General features: G+C 37.0%; 1 long non-coding RNA gene across 3 annotated transcripts in view; it reads right to left on the reverse strand.

Annotated features, from left to right (window-relative positions):
* LOC112469603 overlaps window positions 1–16,275 on the reverse strand; it is a 325,210-nt gene that overhangs the window by 135,942 nt on the left and 172,993 nt on the right. For 2 of the 3 annotated variants that reach the window (XR_003042708.1, XR_003042706.1), the window contains exons 2-3: window positions 2,732–2,813; window positions 1,979–2,077 (exon numbers count right to left, since the gene is read on the reverse strand). This is a non-coding gene — a long non-coding RNA (uncharacterized LOC112469603). The remainder of the gene's footprint in view (window positions 1–1,978; window positions 2,078–2,731; window positions 2,814–16,275) is intronic. The other variant, XR_003042707.1, reaches the window with a different exon arrangement.

Consider the following 16,275-nt stretch of genomic DNA (forward strand, 5'->3'; position numbering starts at 1 on the left):
AGAAGAACAAAGATAGATTCTCTCTACCAACAGAGTTATACTTTTCCTCACAAGCATCAAAGCAGTTCTGCCTATGCCCCAAGATCTCTGAGCTGTTGATTTGAAGCAATTTTCAGTTTTTACCTACAACCCACCCTTCTTCCACAGAACTAGTGGTCAAGAAACAAATGTGAATGCTTTCAAGAAGGATCCCATTAGTGACTCAATATTGGTTACTGGGTCAACCAACCTTGTCTAATTCTCTCTTCTTTTAAGAAGAAAGCCCTTCTCAAGAGGCTCCCAGTCACTTATGTAATGAATTTGGGTAGGCATGCTTCCTGCTATGCTGAGATGCCTAGACACAATATATGTACCAGCTGTACCAACTGTACCTCCCACCCTCCACTCACAACAAAGAGAAAGGTTTAAAGAAGTGGAGGTGTCTATCACTTATTTTTGCTGTCAAGTTCACTAACAATATATACAAAATTTGCTAACTGCAAGTAATCTAGAGAAAGTTGAAGGCAGAGAATATATAAGAGTGTCCAGATGAATTAATTTTATATGTATACAGGAGCCTGGTGGCTCTTTGCTTTCTGGTTAAGAAAATGTATAGCCTCCTTGATTCTCTTGAATTTTCTCACTCCTCTTAAATCCAGTAGGAGAGCGATTCACTTTGTCTTTCTCCCTGAAAGACTTCTTTCTTGCCTTCAATGTAGTTACTCTGGTTTCCTAATCATTAGTTTTTGTACTTACTTCTCACTTCAGCAGTGAGATGTTGTGTCCCTCTGAAAAGACATGTCTTTTAAATCACTCTCTCCAGTATTTCTCGAACTCTAGTGTACAACAGAATCACCTGTTTACAACAGAATCACCTGACTTATAAAAATACACATTGCTGGGTCCCGTCCCTATAGTTTCTAATGGAGGGGGGCCCAAGAATTTGCATTTCTAACACATTCCCAAGTGATGCTGTGGCTCGTGGTCCAGGCGCCACACTTGGAGAACCACTGCTCTAAACCAGCATCTTATTCCCTCAGATTTATGAGCTGAGTGGAATGTCACAATTAGTTTGCAAATGGCATCAGAGGCACTATAGGGCAGATGCTAGAGCTGTGAACATTGGTGAGACCCTCAGAAAGGGTCTCGCCTTGAGCCTGTATCTCCTACAACACTGTTTCAAGATTTCCTGCCAGATTTTGTATATCTTGGCTTTGGTGATGAGAATTAGAATAGGCGGTTTCTATAGATTTTTCAGATACCCAGTTATCATACCTCTTCATCTGTTCAACCCAGTGGCTTGAAACACTTTTAAAACAAAGTTCTAGTGCTAATTCCAACTAGCTTTACAAAATATAAAATGGGAGATTGTGGGAGCAATCAGACTAGTAGCCTTAGGTCCCTCGTGTATCTGCAAGGTCATAATACCTAATTGCATTATTATAATTAGAGTCAGCCTTGAGTTCTCCTCACATATAGGGGGTTGCACAGAGAGAGTTATTAAAAGACTGCTTGTAAAAATACACTATGGATTCACACTTGGCCTCCATCAGCTTATCCTAGCAGCCACAACTTTTAAAATAAATTTTAAAACCCCAGTTAGTCTCCAGGCAATTAAAGTATCAGTTGAAATAAACATTAAAAAAATACAAAAATGTTCATTTTCCAAGCAGCAGACACTTATGTTTTGCTCTAGTCCCATTAACCCAAAGTTTTAGTGATATAAATGTAATCATTCAGTAAGTTGGGCTAAGGCATAATGGAAGAACAATTATACACTGTTCTGTTGTTGAAAACTCATGTTCTAACTAACCTGAAGTACAGACTTAGTGCTCAAGCTATAGGAATCGAGACTTTCTTCACTCCCCTATCAGGAGAAGGTAATAATACAAAGTTGAGAAATGCTGGCATGATATGAAGTCTGGTATTTATAAAGCATCTTGTAGGTTTGGGGGGAAAGAGGCCAGGAATATGAAAGAACATCATGCAATCCCTTTACCTGCACAGGAGCAGATTTGACAGAGGTTGTAGATGCTTTTGCAGATGCCAGTTTGAGGTTTTCCAACAGATTCCTTTTCTTTCAGCATCCTCTCTAAAACTGTAGCAGAATCAAAGAGCAACAATTAGTTAAATCTTCAATAAATATTTACCTACGCTTACATGTGCCAAGCACTTAATAATATATATGATAATTCAAATTCAGATTTAAAATTTCTTCTATTCTTCTGAGATTTTAGCACTAGAAGAGGTGTTCTGGGCAAATCTAGATCAAGCACTAGATTCAGTACAAACTGTTACCTGGGGCAAATCAACCGCCTTTGGCCTTGAGTTTCCTCAACTAAGGAAAAACCAACTGTACCATGTTGGAGGTTTTCAAACTTAAGCTACCATCAGAATCACCTGGAGAACTTGTTAAAACACAAATTGCTGAGCTCCGCCCACAATGCTCTAATTCAGTTGGTCTTGGATGAGGCTCAGGAATTTGTATTTTTAACACATTCCCAGATGATGTTGATGCTGCAGGTCCAGGGAACGTACTTTCACTACAATATAATGATTATGGTCTAAAAATTTTCTGGCTTGCCAGGTTGCCCCTTTCTAGGTTCAAAAACATGCTTTATCTGAAGTATTTTCTTTCTTTCTTTTTTTTTTTTTTTTTTTTGGTCAGTGGCCATTGGTGTTTCTGGGCTGACAGTCTCTTGACTTTTAAGTCTATTTATGAAGCTAAAAGAAAACTCGGAGAATTCCTTACTGTGCCATTCCTTGGGTCCTGAGATCCCCAGCCAGTCTGCCTGCTTTTTTCCATACTTCAGAGTCCAGGGTGTTTAGCTGTACTTAGAGGAGAAATAGGGGAAATGGGATAAGTGCATTTACTCTCTCTCCCCAGAAACAGAAGTCTCTGGGCCACTTTTTGAGAACCACTTCATTAGATGATCTCTCACATCCCTTCCAGCTCTACGCTCTATCATTAAGCTTTTAAAAAGTGTCTCTAAGAATTCATAAAACACATGGTGATGCACGTACTGAGCAACATAGAGACGAGACGGGGCTGGCTCTCTGGGCCTCTCTTTATCTTTTCTTTTGTTCTAATTAGCAACCAATTAACACTGCCAGGTATGAGGTCTGAGGATCTTCAGCTAACTTCCAGCTGCCAAAGTTTCCTACCACACCTATCCAAACCACACCTCCAAATAAGTATTCTGAGTTCTATTGTTAACCTAGGACCCATTCTTTGGGGCCTCCCATTGTACCAGAACTCATCTGTCAAACCTTTTTGTGCATGGTACTGGTGAGAGCTAAATGGCCATCTGCCTCCCAGATTACATTTTTACAGGGACTTTATTTTTACTTAACTCAAAGAGATTGGTGCTGATTTTATATACTTTGAATCATCCTAGTCAGTTGGCATCACTTTGTATGTGCCAACTATCAGAATTTAGTAACTAAGCTATAGTAATAGTTGCTGTAGTATTTTATAAACAACAAAAACCAACTGAAAATTGTGAGCTATCAAAGTATAGCTACCAATAAGGGAAAGAATACGTAAGGCAAAAAAAAATCTGAATTGAGTCATGCAAAAAAAGATGAAAGATTGTTTTAAAAAATTAATTTGGACTAAGGCGAAAATGGTTAACAAGTATTTTAAGTGCCTACTCTGATGAATCCGTGGAGATTGCCTAGAGAGTTAGGCTTAAAAGAATGGTGAGGCAGGGGCTAAACTTAGCAAGAAAGCATGGTCAACTTGCAAATTCCATGTTTGTTGACCCTAGCCTCAGGTCTCTCTAGTTTTAGAGCTACCTCTAACTTCCCCTTGTCTTCACCAGCACAAGCAGTTGGCTTTATTGGAGTGATATTTTTCACAAAGAACTAAAATGTTTGTTTGTTTCACTTTAGCAGAACTTCTACCTAAGGGCTAATGCATAGAGGACAGCCAAATCCCACTGGGATGCAATGAAGTATACCAGCTGACTAAGTGGCTTGCTGCTACATGCTAGCCTCACAGTATGATCAATTTCAGTTCTTGCCTCAGCATTTTTCAAATTACTACATGGGTATTTAGGGTTACTCACTATTAGTTAAAAGTATGGTGGTTAATTGTGTAAATGAGGTTCGCTTCTTGGTTTGTGCACGTGACTGTTGCTCTTAGAAATAGTCCTTGATACAAGTTGACAGTTTTAGCTGGGAGAGTAGTTATAATTGATGAATGCACCTGGAAGTAATGCTAACTTTGCAAATGTGAAAAAAAGAGCCCTTTAGAACTGAGCCTTGAAGGATTAATAGAATTTTAAAAGCAGGTTAGTAGTGAAAAAGAAAGCATTTCAGGCTGAGCAGCCCTGAGGAAAATGTTTTTCACTTTAGTTCCTATTGCTTCCTACAAAGATCCTATGGCTTCTTTACCAATACTATTAAAAGCTTAGTGTACATTAACGGCCCACTCTTCTGCCTCTTGGCTGTGTGTATTAGTGGTGTTATCGAAGGACATACTAGTGAGAGAAAAAGAAACTTTTCAGAGCAAGAAAACCACTGCTGTGGTCCATGAGTCCCTTTCTCATTTTTCTCAACAACCACAAGCAGAATTCAAGAACAGGATGTAAACTATATCACATATCTCAGTATTCTCAGGATGACTAAAATGAATTGCAGAAATTCAATAGATTGATGACAAGGACAGACATCTGTTTGCTGCTTCAGAACCCAAGGCATTTTGGGGGTTGGGTCAGAACACAAATGGATTCATGTGTTTACTTCTAATAAAAACTTGGCTAAGCACACACTTTGGCCTTAAAGAGTCCTGTCAGGTTCCATAGAAGCAGGACCTGAGAGAAGAACTCTTGTTCAAGTGATTTATTGGGGGAGCACTTTCAGGAGCAGCGTTGAGGGAAACAGGCGAGGGCAAGGAGCAAAGGGAACAAGGATCTGCTCTCAGCTGGAAACCAGCTTCAGTCACATCCCTGGGGAAGTGCTGGTGTATGAACTGCACCACAGAGTTACTGGCACTTTGAGGAAAGTGCCTTTGTAAGCACTTGCTGCAGTCATTAGTCAAGGTCATTTCTCAGAAGGGAACATCTGTGATGGTTATGAACACTCACAGTAGCTGCGGGATCTGGGCAGGGCACGAATAACACCCGCTAAAGGCATTTTCATTAGCAATTGGTGACCTCTATTTCACCGACCAATTTATTTCTCCTACTTCACCCTCCTTCTCTCCAGTAGGGGGTAGGCAATCTTTTACATAAAAATAAATGTTAGGCTTTGCAGGCCACATACTATTTCCATCACAACTATCCAACTTTTCTGTTATAGCATGAAAGCAGCCAGAGACAATATGTAAATGAATGAGCCTGACTGTGCTCCATTAAAACTTTACTTACAAAAATGCGCAGCAGGCCAGATGTGACAATGCAGGCCAGACTCCTGCTCTAAGCTCTCTCCTCTCTACTTCCTGACTTACTTCCTTGACTACTCATCTTTGCTCTCTCCCACATATAATCTCACATATAATTACATGTAATTGCACCTATTAATTCTCCATTGCTCTCCTTCCTACTCTCTCCCTCTTCTTAAATGCCTCCCAGTCACCTTTACCTTTTATTCTACTTATATTCTTATTTGACCTTTGAAATGCAGCATCATTTGAAATACCTCACACAGTGACTTAATAAAATTCCCATTGTTCTTTCTTTCAATGATTTCTTTGTTTTACCATCATATCTCTATTCTAGTTCCTTATTTATTTCTGATTGATCAGAATCTCCAAATATCCTAAGATTCAGTCATCTCAGGCTAGTCTTCTAGAATACAGCAAAAACATTGTACCCACCAACCAGTAACAAATTCTGTACTTATTCCAGATACCTACAAGAATCCAGGGTTTCTGTTCATCTTGCTTCTTTGATACTATGAATATTGGTTCAAGTTTTATCTGTTGTATTTGAAACAAGAAAAAATATAGATTTTCAACAAGTCTGGTAGCCCAGTCTAACCTCTTACCCTCCTCTAGGAGCATCTAAGGACAGTATATAATCAATATGCAAAAAAGCAATCAGATATAGAAGGTAGAGTTTTCTATAGAGATAACTTTATTTTCATGCAGAGGGTTCTTTTATTTTCCCTTTTCAAGATTGTTTCATTATCTTAGAATCCACTTCTTCATGTGTTTTTTCTCAAAACAATGGTCTAAAACCTCTTTCCACTTAGCAGGAAGCATTCTCCTAGGGTGGGATCTCAGAGGCGAGATGGCACAGAGGTACAGCAGAAACCTCTAAATTAACAGTCATCATAATTCGCTCTTAATTATAACCAATTCACCAAAGTACGGTATTACTTAAGGGTGTAAGCCAAAGCTCTGGCTACCAATGAGGTAGTTGTTTTCATTGAAAAGGACCTAAGGCACATATCCCTGGGGCTAACTGAAGTGGCAGCAGTCATGGTAGGCAGCTGAACAAAGATTTAAGGATTCAGAATCCCGGGTAAATCTTCTCCCAGAATCTCACCTGATGAAGGTGGGTATATGCAGAAGAGTACAGGATATTGGAGACAGACTCGCTCAGAAACATCGAATTGCAAAAGCAACTTTACTCCTCATGGGAAAAGCCCCAGTCTGAGAGAAAAAATCTCTGGCTTTGAAAGATGTTCTCCATCACTGGTTCTAATAATTATCTCAGTGGGGATAAGAATTCATCTTAAAGGCTAAAGCAGGCTCACTCCTCAAGTACAAATTATAACAACAATTATGTATCTGATCCCACTTGAAGCAGTAGGAACCAGTCTTAGTTAGAAATGGGAATTCATTTTATTTGGGGGCAGGCCCAGATCAGATAGGAAAGTGCACATTGGGCCTGATAGTACGAAAAAATAGTAGGAGGCAGGGAACTCACTATGCAATATTTGCTTTTCTTTTTTCTCCTACATTCAGTGAGGATTGGAAACTAGTATTGCTGGGAATGCAAAGCTACGAATTTTACTTCCAGAGTTTTATCTGTGGGAAGTTAGTTGCTTGCTTGCCAGAAAGTAGGAGTATCTTAATTTGGATTCTCCCAGAAGCAGACTCTGAGATAAAGAATTGAGTAGTTTATTTGGGAGGTGATCCAAGAAACAGTTGCAGGGAAGTGGAAAATGAGACAGTAAAGGGAGGGTGTCAAGGCAGCTACCACTGTGGGGAGCTAGACCTTTATCCTGCTGGAAAACTCCAGGAATCAATGTGAAATAGGCAATTCAGAGATATCCCATCCAAGTCACTGATTAAGGGCTGAATATTGGGCATCAATTCTAAGGTATTTCCAGCCTAACTGGGGCACAAGCAGTAGGTTTCGGTTGTCTTAGCAAACTGTCCAGCAAAGAGGTGCACATGCTGGTAGTTGGAAGATGGGGATGTATCACAAAAATAAGGCCCAAGGTTTATAGCTGGGGTACCAACAGCATCCCTTATAAGATACATAACCTGAACTCATTTGAGTGTGGGTCCTGGAGAGAAGTAGCAAGAATGCAGGGTCCTAAAGGGATAGTAAACATCCTGTTGTCCCTTTTTGGAAATTCAAAGTATATGATCTGGACACTAAATGAAAGACGAGCATCTTACTAAAACCTGGAGAAAGAGATCTTACCATCTCAAACTTAGAGATTTTATTAAAAGAATGGTAGATTTCGCAGTTGTGCATATTTTCCTCTCCCCTTCCCTCTCCCCATCAAACATGATAATAACAATGTAAGAGTCCTCTGCCAGAAGAACTATTACATTTGAGTTTTTAAATCCAAGGGTAGTAGACCAGACAGTGGTTATCAATTAGCCTTGCCCTACAAAGAATTAAAAGCCTCTCTCTCTCTCCCTCCCTCCCTAATCTGTTTACTCTGTTTATAAAATCCACCAAATATACTGCATTTCCATGGTAGTCTCTAGCTCATAACAGCAAATCGCGGGTAGATTCTAGGGTATGTATTTGGTACTGGAAATACCTGGTTGCTTGGGAAATACATGTGCGTAAGGCGATTGTATTCAGATTATAACTATGTAGTTCAGTAGATCTGTGTTCCGATGGTTTCTTAGAACTTTGGAAATACCGATGGTTTCTTAGAACTTTGGAAATATGGGAGATGAGAATTTCTGAAGGGACCAAAAGAGCAGTGTCATTGCCCATGAGAAATACTCCAACTGCAGCTACTGGAGAAGAGATCCAGGCACTAACCAAACACCGGAAAGATCCCACGGAACTCAGACTAAGCCAGACAAGCATACAAGAAGTAAAAAAGTACTTTGTACATATTTTGTTAGACTTTTAATCCCCCTAAGAACAAGGGATTGACTTTGAAAAACAATGTAATTTTAGAATTAAATCAAATAACACTGTCAAGTAGAGGAACTGGATCCCTCAACTTAAACAATTGAAAACCTGGATGAAATATATGAAACCAATTTTCAGATACCGAATGACAAAGCTGCAGTGTGGAGACCCCTCAGAGAAGGGAAACAAATAAGATGAGCCCTACAACTGTACCAGTTTACTTTTTAGAAGCAGTCTTCAGGCCTCAGGGCAGGCCAGGAGAACCCAAACAGCCCAGCACTCCTCCTTGCAAGAGGGAGTGCTCCAGATTTTGCAAAGGGTGCCTCTAGAGTCTCTGGCTAAGTACAAAAGTGCATGTGTAACAAGGAAAGAATCAACAGAAAAGAGTAGGAAGAACAATTCCAGAAGCCTACACAGAATAGAAATAATTTACGTTCCTGCTAGCCAGGGTATAAAAATATTATAACACCGGGTACCTCATGGAGAAGAGTATCACCAACACAGTGAAGCCAAACTGATGCTAGACTAAAGGATGCTCTGAATCCACCCTAATAATGCTTGAAAGCAAAATTCAAAACATTCAACTGATTTCAAGTAATTTAACTGCGCATTAGAATAAAATTCATCACTATATTTAAATAAAAACAAAATCAGTTAACAACATAAACAATGTAAAATCACAATATCAGGCATGCAACCAAAAATTATAAAGGATGAAAAGCAGCAAAAAAATTTGACCCATTACCAGCCAAAATGACAAATAAAATAAATAGATCAAGAAATGACTGAGACAATGGAACCAGCACACAGGGTATAAAAAAGGCTATTATAAATATACTCTATATAATCAAAAAGAAAGAGAAAAACATGAGCACTATGAAGATGTGAAAGATAATTTTAAAAGATTCAAGTAGGTTAAAAATAGCAATATAAAATATGTACAATAAAAAGAATAAAGGAATAGCTATAGTAAGGCAAAGTAGATTTTAGAATGAAAAATACTGCCACAAGTAAAAAAGGACATATTATAATGGAAAAGGGGTTCATTCATCAAAAGCAAGTTTTGTTTTGTTTCTTTGCTAGAGCTGCCATAATAAAGTACCACAGTCAGGGTGGCTTAAGCAACAGAACTTTATTTTCTCATGATTCTGAAAACTAGAAGTCTAAAACCTAGGTGTCAGCAGAGTTGGTTTCTTCTGAGACCTTTCCTCTTGGCTTGTAGGTGGCTGTCTTCCCATGTCTTCACTTGGTCTATCCCCTGAATCTGTCTGTGTCCTAATATCTTCTTTTAATAAGGACACCGATCATATTAGATTAAGGTCCATGCTAATAAAATCATTTACTTACCTTTTTAAAAACCCTATCTCCAAATATAATCAGACTGAGGTACTGAAGGTTAGGACTTGAACATATGAATTTCAGAGGGACACAAATCAGTTCACGGCAGTACATAAACAATCCTAACTGTATATGTATCCAATAACGGAGCTTCAAAATACATAAAGCAAAAACTTTTATAGAACTGAAAGGAAAATAGGCAAATCCACAATTATAGTTGGCTGTTTCAGCACTCCTTTCTCAGTAATTAATAGAACAAGCAGAAACATCGATAATGATATAGAATGCTTGAACATCATTATCTATCAACTAAACCAAATTAACATTTATTGCATAGTTCATCAACAACTGCACAATACACATTCTTTTCAACTACACATGGGGTGTTCACCAAAATAGACCATAGCCCAGACCAAGAAACTCATTTTGACAAATTTAAGAAAACTTAAATGATAGAAAGTATATTTTATGACCAAAACAAAATTAAACTAGAAATAGTAGCAGAAAGATGTTTTAACAAATCTCTAATATTTTGAAATTAATCACTACTTCTAAAGAGCCGCATCAGTTGAAAAAGAAATCACAAGGGACATTTTAAAATACTTTTTAACTGAATAAAAATGAAAACACAGCATCTCAAAATTTGTGGGAAAGAGCTTAGAAAAAAATGAATAGCAATAAGTGTGTACATTAGAAGAGAAGAAAGGTCTCTAATAAGTTATCTAACCCTCCACCTGAATAAACCAGAAAAAGCAGAGTGAATTTACTCAAAAAATATGAAGTAACTAAGATAAGAGAAGAAACTTATGAAGTAGAAAACAGAAAAAAAAACAAAGGAAAAATTCAATGAAACAATTCCATTCTTCAGATCAATTTTAAAAATTAATAAAACTCTACCCAATCATACTGATTCACCCAGGACCACAGTTTCTTTAAAAAAAAAAAAATCACTCAATATAAATCGCCATATTAACAGACTAAAAAAAAAGAGCCATATGATTATTTTACTAAATACAGAAAAGGTATTTGAAAACATTCACCATACACTTGTGATAAAAAGCCCTCAGCAAACTAGGAATATACAGAAATTTTTTGATAAAGGGCATCTATGTTAAGCATATAGCTAACACTTCTACTTAATGAAGAAAGACTGAATGTTCCTCCTAGATCAGAGAGAGACAGAGAGGTCTATCATCAGATTATGTCCTAGCCAGGGCATTAAGGCAAAAAGAAGAAAAAATTTGTAAATAAAAGAATAGCCATACAGATTGGAAAATAAGTAAAATTCTATTTGCAGGTGACGTGTCTATGTAGATCATCCTAAGGAATCTACAAATTAGTTATTAAAACTACTGAGTATAATAAAGTTGTGGGATATAAGGTTAATATGCAAAATCAGTTCTATTTCTATATAATAGAAATCAACAACTGGAAATTAAAAACGATCAAAAAATGTGAAATAGAAATAAATTCGATAAAAGACATTGAACCTGTACATCAAAAAATATTAAATATTATTTAAAGAAATTTTTTAAAATTTAAATAAATGGAATAAAACTTTTAATCCTCATAGAATGAAAGATGCAATAATGTTAAAATATCGATTCTCCCCCAAATTGATCTATAGATTCAACACAATCATAATAAAATCCCAGGTGTTTTTGTATTTGCTAAAATTACGCTTCTAAAATTTATATGGAAATGCAAAAGACCTAGAATAGGTATAATAATTTTGAAAAAGAAAAAATGAAGTTGGGATTTCTCTGATTTCAAAATGTTGTAAAGCTAGATAGAGTAATCAAGAGATTGGAGTATTTGTGTGGAGAAACAGAGCCGCACATATTTGGCTAATTGATTTGTAACACAGGTGCAAAGCAGTTCAATGTGGAAATTTCAGTCTTTTCAACAAAAGATAAACAATTAGATATTCATACGCAAAGAAAAAAAGAACTTTGACTGTTATAGTATAACACAAAAAAATTAATATTGTCTTAAAATAACATTACCTTATATTAATATTACCTTATAACATACATAAATTAATAAAAAATTAATATAAATTTGATAAAAGACATTAAACCTGTACAACAAAAACTATTAAATATTGTGGATCATAGGCCTAATATGATTAAATAGGTCATAAACCTAAAATTATAAAACTTCCGGAAGTAACCATAGGAAAAGGACAAAACTAAATCTTTAGGGTTAGCAAAGATGTTTTTAGCTAAGACACAGGAAACACAATCCATAAAAGAAAACATTGATAAATTAGACCTCATAAAATTTTAAACTTTTATTCTTCAACTGTTAACAAAATGAAAATACTGTTAACAAAATGAAAATGAAGGCTATAGACTAGGAGAAAATATTTGCCAAGTGTCTAATAGAGGAACTACATCTAGAACACAGGCTGGCAAATTACAGCCACCTCTTTTTATAAGTCAAGTTTTATTATCTGTGGCTTCTTTCAAGCAAAAGTATCCGAGTGAAGTAATTGCAATCCAGACCTTATAGACGCACAAGCATAAAATATTTACTATCTGGCCCTTTAAGAAAAAGTTTGCCAACACCTGGTAGAGAATATTTAAAGAATTCTTAAAACAAAATAGTAAGGTGAAAAATAATCCAATTTTTAAACAGTAAAATATTTGAATAGACACTCCACCAAAGAACATATATGAATTGCAAATAGTTTCAGTTATGCTAAATGAGTAAATTATAGAGACCTATTGTGCAACACAGCACCTACAGTTAATAAAACGGTATTGTGCGCTGCAAAATTTAAGAGAGTAGATCTCATGTTAAGTGTTCTTATTACAAAAACAAAAATAAAGGAACACAGGAAACTCTGAGAGGTGTTAGATATCATTATTACGTCTATTGGGGTAATATTCTCACAGGTGTTTGCATATATTCAAATTCATCAATTGTACACATTAAATATGTGCAGTTTTTATATATCGATTCTACTTCAACAAAGTTGCCGAAATGCCAAATGAGCACATAAAAATATGGCAAATATCATTAGTCGTTAGGAAAATGCAAATTGCAATCATAATGAGATACCACTACACACAAGCAGGATAGCTAAAACTAAAAGGACTGACAACTCTAAGTGCTAGCGAGGATGTGGTGAAACTGGAACTCTCATTCTCTGCTAGTGGAAGTGCAAAATATTATAGCCACTTTGGATAATAGTTCAACAGTTTTTTATAAAGTTAAACAGATATCATTTCACCCAGCAATTGCACTCTTAGATACTTATATGAGACATATAAAGAATATGTTCACACAAATATGTTCATACTAGTGAAAAACTGGAAACAACCTAAATGTCCATTGACAGGTGAACAGATAAACACATTGTAGCATATCTATATGATGTAATACAGCAATAAAAAGAAAAGAACTACTGATACAAAGAACAACCTGTACAAATCTCAAAAGCAATATGCTAAATCATAGAAGCCAGAGTTTAAAGACTAGACACAGTGACACAGTATAATCTATTTATATAAACTTTTAGAAAAGGTGAAACTCTACAGAAAGCCTACAGACAGAAATCAGTGGTTGCCAGGGGCCGTGGAAGGGGTTAACTGCAAAGAGACACAAAATAACTTTGAGGAATAATGAAAATAACATTATTGTGGTACTGGTTGCACGGTTATATACTTTTGCCAAAACTCATCAAATTATATCCCGTAATTGGTGAATTTTTTGTAAAGCTGACTTTTTAAAATAAAGACAGCAACAATTTATACATTGTTGGCACAATTCTATTTGTTTCACTGTACACACCAGATTCTTGACTCTAAGAAAATTCTGACAGTACATATGAGCATAACTTGAGATAAAAATATAGACTAAGAGATGATTTCCTGACCTACTGCAGTAGTTCCCAAACAGATGTGCATCAGAATTCCTTGGAGATGTTGTACAAATGCAGCTGTCCAGGCCCCATGCCCAGAAGTTCTGATTTAAGGCCAGGTATGGGAGACAGACCTCTGTGGTCTAATGAGCTCTCCAGGTGATCATGATACATGGCAAAATTTGAAAACTATCAGCCTAGTATATAGAGTGAACTTGGAGTAAACTTAATTGATGTCATCTTCTGATTCACTTCTGAGAATAATATCAGAAACGTCATAAAAGACCTTGAAGTAATAAATTCAATTGCATTGTCTATCACTCCAAAAGGAGGCTCAAGGCTTGGCAAAATTGCCTCCCAAAGGTACAAATCTTCTCTTATGCCATTGATCCCCTTCATTGACCTCAGCCTGGTTAAAAGCATACTAATCTTTGAGCCTTCGTTTTCTCATTGGTTGTTTGATGAGATCAATAGTACCTACCTACGTCATAGGGTTCTTTGTCAGAATCAAGCAAAATAATTCATATACACTATTTAATACAATGCCCAGTACATAGCATGTATAACGAAACCTGGAAAATTTAGATAACCTTAACTAGTAATTTGTTCTCAACCTCCACAGTAGGCTCACTCTGCTTATCTTATTAACTTTATAATAATGAGACCCTGGATTTTGTGCTTTTTAATTGTTTGGCTCCAGCTATATAATATAGTTGTTCTCAATCAATTTCTTCTCTTAACATTATCATTATGTATTATGTGTACTATGGTATTTATTATCATTACCATCATCTTAGTAATTTTGATATCAATAAATCATCCTCTTCCTCCTGCCTGGGTTTACCACTGACTTATTATTTTGGGAGATTGAAAATAATCCTCCCTTGAGTATCCAGAAAAATAGATATCTATTTCCCTATTAAAACAGAACCCTTTAATAGCCATTGTTTACTTTTAACAAGCCAATTCAGATAATTCTACAAATGCAGAGGCGAAATGATTTTAAAACTTAGGAAAATATAGCCAAGGATTGAATTGGTAATAAAAGAATGCCATTCAATCCTCTTCGTCTGTTATTTAATTACCCAAAATCAACCCAGATAATATTTCTAGCCACATTTCCTCACTTTTTTTCCTAGTCTCTGCTCTCCAGGGGCTTGGTGAAGAAGGTGATTAGAGCTGGTAGTGTTGATGGAGGCGAATGGAAGTGATACAGGTGGTTAATGACAAGAAGTCATTGAAATCTCCCCTCTTGTCCACTGCCCTCCCCTAACCTGTTCTTCCAGGTGGTCAAAGTCAACAACTAGCATTCTCCCAGGAACACACATCAAGCAGAGCATTGTGATCATTCCTGAAGATTCTGTATGCTATCTGTCACTGGAGTTTTTACAATGAAATAATTGATGTTTGAGAATGTGCTCAATAGCCTCAAAGATAAAGAGATGTCCTCATTTTTCTAGGTTAGACAACAGGCTCAGAGTGGTGGTGCCCTGGCAGAGATGATGCAAACAGTGTTGTGACTTAAACCAGATTCCATGGCTTTTTCACTCTCCTATGACACCTTTCCAGTTGGAGGAAAACAACTGTATTAGTGCTTCTCAATAGCTTACAAGTGAGCCAAACTTGACCCTCCTCAGCCCTGAAGGTGGGTGGGTGGGAACTGTGTGTCAAGATGGCCTAGTTGGTCCACTCTCAGTGGTGAGTCACCTTTTGTTTTTATCCCAGCATGCTATGTGGATTGTGATATGGAAATGTCAGGAAGCTACATATTATCTTGTGTTGATGTATTAATCTTTTTATGTTTCTGCTTTATACTTCAAAAGAGTGGCATTCACACCTTGAACTACTGGGGCTTAAAGAATTCAAAAACTCTACTCCCCTCTGCCCACAAGTATGGGTGCTGACGGAATCAGGTACCCAGCCCAGGCCAAAAGGATTAGTTAGACCAGAGAGGTTATGGAAAGGCAGAATTTGCACATTAATCCCCTATCTGCTCTTCCCAGGAACTCCCATAGCACCCTAAACTTCAGCATATTGCATAAGCTATCACGCTGAATTATAATGTTCTATTTTCCTGTTGATTTCTTCTGCTAGACTATAATCCTTTTAGAAGCAGAGGTTCATTGACTATTATACCCTACTTATCCAGCATGGTGCCTAAACCACTACAGTAGCCTCCTAAGAAGCCTCTCTACATCTACTCTTGCCTTCCTGTGACCCTTCTTCAAGTATGAGTAAGGTTTTAAAAATGGGGCATGGAGGAGGTCATGTAATCCCCATTTAAAACCCTTAAAAGGTTAGGAACCGTTCATCTTGAGTTGACAGGGATCATAAACTTCATAAAACTTTATGAATTCACAACCTAAATAGGGTGAATTTTACTGTATAGAAATCATACCTCAATAAACCTGACCTAAAATTTAAAAAATTAAAATTTCCAGTGGCTTCGCATTGTACTTAAAATCCATACACATTGCCACAGCTGATATGACTATATGAGTCAGGATCCCACAGAAAACATATAACATTCAAATTAGGAAAAAGTTGCAAATACTTTGTTGAATGCTCCTCAAAAGTGTGAGCAGGCTGTCATGAAGCTACAACTACAGTGGAGTCCCCAGAGCTAGCAACAGTAGGGCCCAGTTAGCACCCAGAGCATAATGGGGAGGCTACCATTACCTGTTACCTGCAGACAGAAGGGCTGTGTGGAGCTGACTTGTAGTTAAATAGCCAGGACCCTTTCTTCTCCCATCTTCTGGGACTCCTCATTGGCTGGACCCAAACAGAAGACCTTCAGAGGGCCAGGGGGTA

The sequence above is a fragment of the Pteropus alecto genome, unplaced genomic scaffold (genome assembly GCF_000325575.1).
Source record: "Pteropus alecto unplaced genomic scaffold, ASM32557v1 scaffold86, whole genome shotgun sequence".
NCBI lineage: Eukaryota > Metazoa > Chordata > Mammalia > Chiroptera > Pteropodidae > Pteropus > Pteropus alecto.